The 7,584-nt window shown below is 44.0% G+C and overlaps 1 protein-coding gene and 1 long non-coding RNA gene across 4 annotated transcripts in view; both read right to left on the bottom strand.

Annotated features, from left to right (window-relative positions):
• The window catches only part of ATP6V1E2 (ATPase H+ transporting V1 subunit E2), a 4,336-nt gene extending 3,255 nt beyond the window's left edge, over positions 1-1,081 (bottom strand). Inside the window, exon 1 of the mRNA XM_011361333.2 lies at positions 947-1,081. The gene's annotated coding sequence lies outside the window, so the exon portion shown is untranslated. The remainder of the gene's footprint in view (positions 1-946) is intronic.
• Positions 1,082-6,404: 5,323 nt separating this feature from the next.
• LOC105292919 overlaps positions 6,405-7,584 on the bottom strand; it is a 9,202-nt gene continuing 8,022 nt past the window's right edge. For all 3 annotated transcript variants that reach the window (XR_002780670.1, XR_002780671.1, XR_002780672.1), the window contains exon 3: positions 6,405-7,476. This is a non-coding gene — a long non-coding RNA (uncharacterized LOC105292919). The remainder of the gene's footprint in view (positions 7,477-7,584) is intronic.

The raw sequence follows: 7,584 nt of genomic DNA, 5'->3' as shown, positions 1-7,584 counted from the left end.
CTTAAAAAGTTAAAAATAGAAGTATATGATCCAGCAATCCCATGTCTTGGTATTTATCCAAAAGAATAGAAAGTAGGATCTCAAAGAGGTATTTGCCCTCCCATGTTCTCTGAAGCATTATTCGCAACCTAAGTGCTCATTGACAGGAATGGATAAAGAAAATGTTGTACATACATACAATGGAATATTATTTTGGCCTTAAAATATGACAAGGAAATCCTGTCATATGCTACATCATGGGTGAACCCTGAGGACATTATGCTAAGTGAAATAAGCCAGTCATAGGACAAATACTGCATAATTCTACTTAAATGAGGTATCTGCAGTAGACGAATTCATAAAAGCAGAATATAGAATGGTGGTTGCTAGGGGCAAAGGGGAGAGGGAGTTAGGAAGTTGGTGTTCAGTACAGAGTTTCAGTCATGCAAGATGAAAAAATTCTAGAGATCTATTGTATAACAATGTGCATATAGTTTACAATACTGACAATACTGTACTGTAACTTAAAAATGTGTTCAGACAGTGGGTTTCACAGTATGTGTTTTTCAATATACTTTAAAAAACAATAGAATACTATCCCAGAAAGATGTACCACTCACCAAGCTTGGTAGAAAAACAACCCAGTGTTTGTGACAAAGACCAAGGCTGTGGATTCAACCTTACAATCATTGGAAGTTAAAAAGAAAATGATTTAGACCACCCATTCCCCCATTATTTTAGGATGTAATTTTTAAAAAAAAAAAAAACTGTACTTCTGTAAATAGAGCAAAATATTCTCTGTTCCTAAATAAAACATGTCCGTTAAACAGTTGGAAAAAAAAAAACAAAAACAGGCTCCCTGGGTAATAGTGCTGGTCGCCAGCTTTGGGAGCCACTGTCAATGAAAGCAGAGAGAGAGGGAGGTCCAGGAATCCCCAGGTTATGTGTGTAGGAGAAAGAAACGTACCAGATAAACCCTTAGCAGTCCCCTGCCAAGGGCCGGCCTTTGCTCTGGCGCCGGGAGTCTGCAGGCAGAATGTGGAACTTGGAACGCACGCTGGAACCTGGCACTGTTGCTTCCTTCTTTCTGCAGACGACCCTTGCAGTCTGCTCAGGCAGCTTGAATCCAAAGAGCCACGTTGACACTGGGGAAGGCTGGCCAAGTCTGCAAGAGAAGGCCAAGAGGGATTTCCTTGGCACACAGGCCATGCCGGGGGCTACCCTTGCATGTTTGGAATCTCAATTAAGTTGACACATGGTGGGCTTCAGGTCTGGGGTGGGCTCACCTTAACCAAGCCATCAGAAATGAATACATGTGTGAACCTGGACAGCCAGTTTATTAATTTACTAATGAAAAACACAGCTGTCGTGTTGGCAGATCCTGGCTTTCTTTCCCTGTATGCGAGTCGCATGGGAAGGCAAATCCAAAGGCGGTTTAATGAGAAACCAGAGCAAGCGAAATTTGCCAGATGGTCTTTAAGAGGGCCACACCCACCGCCGGGGCTAGCCTGCTCTGGTCATCGAGGGAGGACACCCTGTCTAGGCCTAGTTAGGGCTGACATGGACATCGCCAGCTTCCACAGGATGGGCTCCAGAGCCAGAATTCAGATCCTAGGGCTGTGCTCACCATTTGTATGACTTTGGTAGAACGGCTCACCCCTTGAAGCCTCAGTTTCCTCAACCATATACTGGAGATAATAACATCCCCATCATAAGATTATTGTTAGGATGAAATGAAGAAACAATTGTTTGGCATAACGCTAGGCTTGTAGATACTCGTCATGCTTGGTAGTTATTATTATCATGACTACTACTACTATTATTATCTCTTTTCCACTTGACGCTTCATTCCTCCTAACAGTCTTTCTGTGTGTGTACAAAGCACCTATGACCAATTTGCTTTCCGCAACCAAGACTACACCATGGAGAAAGGATAGTGCCTTCAACAAATGGTGTTGGAGAAACCGAATATCTACAAGCAGAAGAATGAAATTGGATTCTTATCTTACAGTCTAGTCTTGCTTACTTGCATTAAACTTAGTAGCTTTGCCTGGAGCTTGAGAATCTCCCAACACTTCATGGCATCTTTGGGTAGCCGACCACATCCTTAATGACAATGGGTGAAGTCCCTGGATTCCAGGACTCATGGGCTTGGGCGGATCACCTCACAGCCTGTCACATGTTATACATCTGAATCTGCAGACCTGAGTTCTCCTGCCTCCTCCCACACACCCACTGCTGCACAGTTTACCAGGGCCGGGACCAGAGAGCAGCTGCAGGGTGGGGCAGGGTTAAAAGCCAGGGATTGAGCAAGTGTCTCTGCAGGAATTCAAGTGCACGTGTAATGCGTCTGGCAGATGCAACTTCTAGTCTATCTGAGATGGGAATTATGAGGTCACATGGGCCTCAAGCAAAACACAAAACAAACCGAGAAATGTGAAATGCACATGTCTGCTGTTGCGTGATGGCCCAGGCCCTCCATTCAGATCAGGCAGGCTTGCGCTATAAATGGCATCCACCTTGCCCATGTTTGGGGCTGGAGCAGCACCTAGGGCTCTTCAGGATGGTCTCACTCCCATAAACTATTCAGTACCAGGGTCTCTTCTTTGCCCATCAAAAACATCAGGCTCCACCCAACCTAACAGCTTCTGCTCACACCATTCTCTCAGCTAAAACGCCTTCCTCTGCTTCTCTCCATTTACCTAAATCCCACCTGTATTTTCAGGTCCTGTGTGAGCTCTACCACCTCCATGACCTCTGGACTCCGCCTCAAAATAATGAGAGCTTGGTCTATTTTCTAGATAGAATTCAGAGCTGGATTCAGCGTCTTGTTTTTTAAATTATTTTGCTTCTTCCAGGAAATTCCTAGAGGACAACAATCTCCTCTAGCAGGGGCTGGGTGCAGAAAAGCACGAGTTAAACGTGAATTGGTTGGATTAAGGGCTGGGAGGAAGACTTCCTTTTTTGTCATTTTATTGTGAAATATAACATGCATACAGAAAAGTGCATAAAATGTAAATGCATGGCCTAATGAATTATTGTGATATATAAATACCCTGTAGTCACTACCAGGTCAAGCAATAGAACATTGCCAGCACCCCAGAAGCCCTTCCTTATGTCGTGATGCAGACATTTCAACGCTGATGATTTCGTGTTCCTGGGCATATGAGGGGTTTTTAGAGGAAGTGTGAGGTTGGAACTCTCTCTTCACTGGCCCTTACCCTTGCCTAGAAGAGCCTGCCTGCACCCTGGGGTGGTGCAGAATCCACAGTGCCATAAGGGAAGAAGGGAGGCAGTCAGGAGGGTTTGGTGGGCAAAATGTGTCTGTCAGGCTGGAGCCCTGCCCAGCCCCTGAAGCAACTGTTATGCATTCCAGCTAGGATTTGCAAGCAAGTCTGAGGGCAGACATGTCTGGGTATGGGCTCCCTACCCCTGGACAAAAGAAAAGCAGCCCAACTTGGCCTTCCAGACACTTAGAAGCTGCAGAGTGAAGATGGGAAGAGGCTCTTCAGAGCCTGGAGCATGGGGCAACTTGCAAGGCCTAAGAAGTGGGGGAGGAAATTTAGAGGAATACCCACTCCTTTGGGGGATTTCAAATGCTAACTATGTGGTAAGGGGGCATATCTTGGTTTGTCTTTCAACAAATGTTTGATGAACAGTATCATACTACGTGCCAGGCACTGCATAGGCATTAGAGATAGAGTAGAGAACAAAGCAGACATCAGCCCTGCCTCCTTAGCCCACCATGTATGGGGGAAGAGAACCCGTAAGCAGGTAATTACATGATAGTGTGGGATGTTAGGAACCAGAAGTTTCAAGAAAGCTAAGTGAATGAAGGGATTCGGTCCCTAAGTCCCCTTCCAAGTTCCTTGTGGGCTCGTTTATATGTATTGCCCTACAGACAGGTAAACCCTTGTAGTGGGTGACAATAGATAACTTAATTTGGAGGCAAGTCATCTGGAAAAGGGAGCAAGTTGGTAGTATTTATTAATGGGAATTTATCCAAAAAGACAAGAATCGACTCAGTCTTTATGGACATCTGACGCTATGCATTATCTTTGGGTTTCCAGAGAGAACCATGGTTCAGAAACGTGGAAAGGTATTTGGCACCTAAAAAGGGATGGGATAAGAGCCAGGAAAGGACACAGGCTGAGTGGCTGCAGGCTTCAGCTGATGAGTGGTCTTGCGGGCAAGGGGTCAATCCAGGAGGGAAGAGTAAAGACAAGCATTGAGGGACCGACCATTTTGATAAGAGGGTGAGATGGTCTAGATGGGGAGAACACTGTGGGCAAAGGCACGGTGCCTGGGGGTGTGTAGGAGGTCTGGGTGCAGAGAAGAGATTGGTTTGGCAGCAGCAGACAAGCCTGCAGTGGCAGTGGGAGTGAGCGGTGTCCAGAAAGATGATCGAAGTTCAGCTGGGGAAGGTTTGAAATGTCAGACTGAGGTTGGGGCATTAGGCAAAGGAGACCCACCAAAGGCTTCTGAGAAAGGTTGGAACTTGGCCAAACCTGGGTTTAGGAAGATTAGCCTGGTGGTGGCGGAGGCAGGGGAGTCTGGCTATAAGCCAAATGCTAGTTGGAGACTGCGCAGGGATAAGAATACAAGAATGGAGGCTTTGGGATGGAAGATGAGCTACAAGAGCCAGCCAGCGGCTGATTTGATGACTCAGGGTCAGGCCCTGGCAGTGCCTGCTGCACCTCCACTCACAGAGCTGAGCGGCTCAGCTCAGGTTGAGGATGTGGAAAAGCAGGCACTACGCACTTTGCCGCCTCTGCAGCAAGCTAAGGAGAGAGAAGCAAGAGCCACAGAGTTCTGGAAGTAAAAGGAGACACCCAGAGAGAAAAATCAGAAGTGCCCAGAAAGCTTTATCTCTGCTTCAGTGCTGACGAGCAAGGGGCGGCATAAATTTTTTTTAATTAAATTTATTTGGTGCAGCCACTATGGAAAACAGTGCAGACGATCCTCAAAGAAGTAAGAATAGAGCTACCGTATGACACATATAGTTTTATTCCACAGAACTCCTACAGGGGCCAGGCAGATCATATATAATCGGGAGAACAAGGCAGGGCGAGAGACATTTCTCCTGAAATAATTTACATTAAGAATTCACACCTTAATTTCTCCTTTCAAACTTCTCCAGGAAGGTTACTTGAAAGCAGCAAGGTTCTCCCCAAGAGCAAACTGCTTCAAAGTTGCATAGCTAAAAGGCTTTCGATCCTGTTTCCCTAAGAAGATTCTATCCTTGTCTAAAGGACCCCGGCCTCTGCCTCCTCAGGGAATGGGGACTTAGGGTCGTAAGCTCTGATAGTTTAGAGAAGCTGGAAATCCCATTTTAAAAGTAAAATCCATCTATCTTTTCTCCTTGTTTTATTGTGGTAAAATATACATTATATAAATTCGTACCATTTTAACCGCTAAGTAATGTTCAGTGGCAGTAAGCACATTCACATTATTGTGCAACCATCGCCACCATCCATTTCCAGAACTTTTTCATCTTCCCAAACTGAAACTCTATGCCCATTAAACACCAATTCCCCATTTCCCCCTCCCTCCAGCCCTGGCAACCACCATTCTACTGTGCGTCTCTATGAATCTGACTATTCTAGGAACTTCATATAAGTGAAACATTCAATATTTGTCTTTTGTGACTGGCTGATTTCATTTTGCATAATCTTTTCAAGATTCATCCATGTTATAGTACCTGTCAGGATTTCCTTCATTAGGCTGAATAACATTCCTTTGAATGTATATATCACATTTCGTTCATCTATCTATAAATATTTGGGTTGCTTTCACCTTTTGTCTATCGTGACTACTGCTAATAGGAACACGGGTATACAAATATCTGTTTGAGGCCCTGCTTTCAATTGTTTGGGGTATATACCTAAAAGTGGAATTGCTGGATTGTATGGCAATTGTGTTTAACTTTTTTAGAAAATGCCATACCATTTTTTACAGACACTGCACCATTTTACAATCTTACTGTTGTGGCGTGAATGATTCTGAGACCCACGGAGCCAATTGAGATTAATTATGAGCCTTTATTAGCTGGCCGGTGACTGACTCTCTACCACGCAGGGTTAGAGGAGATCAGCCCTGGGGTTTGAGAGTGAGGAAGTTATAAAGCCTAGAACAAGCAAGCAGATTACAGAAGCAGAAGTTGGCCATTCGCACAATACATCACCTAGTACCACACCCTGGTTAACAAGTAAGTGGATTACAGAAGCAGACATTGGCCATCTTCATATCTTATACAATACACCTCCTAAACCACACCCAAGCAAGTAGGACAACTTCTGGTATCTAAAGATATTTCTTTCCTGTAGCTGACTTAGCTAGTTGGTTCACTTGAAAATTTTCCACTTTAACATTACCAGCAATGCACAAGGGTTTTACTTTCTCCACGTCCTTGCCAACGTATGTTATTTGTGTTTTTTGTTCTTTTTTTTTTTTTTGATAATAGCTATCCTAATAAGTACAAAGTGGTACATCTCATTGTAGTTTTGATTTGTATTTCCCTAATGATTACTGATGTTGAGCATCTTTTCATGGGCTTATTGGCCATTTGTATATCTTCTTTGGCAAAATGCCTATTCAAGTTCTTTGCCCATTTTTTAATCAGGTTGTTTGTTGCTGTCATTGTTGTTATTGAATTGTAGTTCTTTATCCCTCTGTGGTCCTGAGCACTCACCTCCAGCTGCAAGCCAGGTAGCCATCTAGCAAACAGAATCCTACAGTGGAGTTCCAAAGTGTGGGCCATGTAACCAAAACGAATAGAAAATTTAGAGTTAATTACAGGTGGTAAAGTTAAATGTTGGACAAACTCTAATTTGTTATATGTATATGTATAGATGTATACATGTACAACTATATATATACATATATACATAACATGTACATATGTATGTATTCTGATTCACAATAAAAACTATTTGTTGCTGTGATTTGCAATACAAAACATTTTAGAAACACTGGCCTCAAGTTAACTGAATCCACTCTCTTCAGAAAGCTGTTAAGTAACCATCTCTTGTTACTCAAGCCGACCCTTGGAAGGTCTCTTTTAATCCATCTTTTAAAGTACTCACCCTTCAGAGCAGGCCTTTACTAAGCGGGGTGGGGGAGGGGGCTGGGGGTGAGTGAGAGTAGTCTAAGATTCTAGTTATGCAATATATAAGCAGTTTCTATGACTAATGCTTAATGAGCATGTCCCACGAACTGGGTGGTCACGGGATGTCATGGGATGGTAATGCCTCCAAGGCAGGATCCACTTCTCTCTCTTCATATCAGGAACCTCTGAGGGTGGGAACCAGGCTGCCCCTGAAATAAAAGGTCTCCTTCTTGGCTTCAGATGCCTCCATAGGTAAGCAGCTTGGTGTCCCGAGAAGTGCTTCGGACTTTGTTCAGGTTTCAGTCCTGATGTCACTCACAGATTGGGTGATCTGGATAAGGGCTCAAAATCTGCCTGGATTCCATTCGGATAAAGACACAAAGCCTTATCTGTAACAGAAGGATGTTAATGAGGAATTCTGCCAACCTCTTCATAGAGCTGTGAAAGTCAAATGTGTGAACAAGTCTTTGTAAAGACTAGGTGAATGTCAGATGTCA

The sequence above is a fragment of the Pteropus vampyrus genome, unplaced genomic scaffold (assembly GCF_000151845.1).
Source record: "Pteropus vampyrus isolate Shadow unplaced genomic scaffold, Pvam_2.0 Scaffold66, whole genome shotgun sequence".
NCBI classification, from domain to species: domain Eukaryota; kingdom Metazoa; phylum Chordata; class Mammalia; order Chiroptera; family Pteropodidae; genus Pteropus; species Pteropus vampyrus.
Note: the sequence above shows the minus strand (reverse complement) of the source record. Positions and strands in the feature narration are given on the sequence as shown.